At 34.1% G+C, this 1,783-nt stretch overlaps 1 non-coding gene across 1 annotated transcript; it reads left to right on the top strand.

Moving 5' to 3' along the window:
• Window positions 1–407: 407 nt before the first annotated feature.
• LOC116866763 lies at window positions 408–514 on the top strand. Its single transcript, XR_004382461.1, has one exon. It is a non-coding gene; the product is annotated as a U6 spliceosomal RNA (small nuclear RNA).
• Window positions 515–1,783: the final 1,269 nt, after the last annotated feature.

Below are 1,783 nucleotides of genomic sequence, written 5' to 3'. Positions count from 1 at the left end.
CTACTACTAGGTAGAAGGCTATGACTTTCATCATTTATAACAAAGGAGAATGCACATAATTTTGGCCTAGTGCCTTCTTTTTTTCACTTCGGTTTTTTCCCCACGGAAGACCAGAGAAAATTAGTCTACTGCAGAGGTTGTTGAGCTACTGGTAGGTCATCCTCAAGGTTTAGATTGCTTTTATATGGATTAATTGTCTCATTTAGTGTTGTACACATTGAGTAGAGACCCTGAACTAAATTAATCTCCCCTAAATTCTAAACTCTGAGGATGACATAGGGCAAGTATGAATTTTAAAAGGGCACCAGAAGGGCACATATTTATCTTGGAACTTTCCAATTAAACTCTACTTGACATTGTTTTAATAATTCCTAAATTACCAGAGTTGTATAAGAATTATTTTACTCGTGCTCGCTTCGGCAGCACATATACTAAAATTGGAACGATACAGAGAAGATTAGCATGGCCCCTGCGCAAGGATGACACGCAAATTCGTGAAGCGTTCCATATTTTTTTTAAAAAAAAAAAAAAAAAAAAAAAAAAAGAATTATTTTACTCATTGGAAAACCCTGGGGATTTATTTCAACCATGACTATCATTTGATTTATGTGCCTGCTTCTCAGAGTTTGAAAATGGCCACTAAGCAGAGTTTATAAACTGCAGAAACATCTTAAGGAAATTTTGTTATTAATAAATAAACAGAAACTGAATGTAAACTCATAGTTTTAACATTTATACTCTACATCAAACAAGAAACAAAAATACAAATGTATTAAAGAATAAATACATACTTAAAGAAAGATATAAGGGTGAATAATGAAGAGCACAGAGGCATTCAAAGAACTTTTAAACACTAGTTCAATTAAAAAAATTTCATGTTCACTTCATCTAATACATGTTTCTCTGTATTACAATTTTCACAGACTCAGCATGCTTTTCTGGGCTGATGCCAACTCCTGTGTTTTTCAATTATTCTGATAGGAAAGGTGGATTGTTGATAATTTTTCTTCCTAAATTATGATTTTACCATGTACAAAAAATGTTGATATATAATGTATTTTATTTTTCTTTGAATGACAGAACAGAGATGAATGAAAGAATTTTTTCCAAATGCTTTTCAAAATTGGATATTCATGCATGAGATATAAGTTTGTAATGTCTAATTAAAATATTTCTATTTTGGGGCACCTGGGTGGCTCAGTGGTTAAGCCTCTGCCTTCGGCTCAGGTCATGCTCAGGGTCCTGGGATCGAGCCCCCGCATCGGGCTCTCTGCTCCACAGGCAAGAAGCCTGCTTCTCCATCTCTCTCTGCCTGCCTCACTGCCTACTGATCTCTCTTTGTCAAGTAAATAAATAAAATCTTTAAAAATAAATAAAATAAAATATTTCTATTTTTACTGTTAAATAAAAATTGCATCATATTTCATTGTGTGTGTATATATATATATATATATACACACCATATGATAAGATATCTATATCATCAATGGAATATTAGTCATAAAGAAGAATGAAATCCTGTCATTCACAACAACATGGATAGAGCTAAAGGGTATTAGGCTAAGTGAAATAAGTCAGGCAGAGAAAGACAAATGCCGTATGATTTCACTCATGTGGAGTTTAAGAAACAAGACAAAGGAGCATGGAAAAAAAAGAGAGAGAGGTACAAAGCAAGAAACAGACTCTTTTAGAGAACACACTGATGGTTACCAGAAGGAAGTTAGGTGGGGGTTGGACAAAATAGGTAATGGGGATTAAGGAAGGAACTTGGGATGAGCCCTGG

This window comes from Lontra canadensis, unplaced genomic scaffold (assembly GCF_010015895.1).
Source record: "Lontra canadensis isolate GAN:19392208 unplaced genomic scaffold, GSC_riverotter_1.0 scaffold10, whole genome shotgun sequence".
Classification (NCBI taxonomy): domain Eukaryota; kingdom Metazoa; phylum Chordata; class Mammalia; order Carnivora; family Mustelidae; genus Lontra; species Lontra canadensis.
Note: the sequence above shows the minus strand (reverse complement) of the source record. Positions and strands in the feature narration are given on the sequence as shown.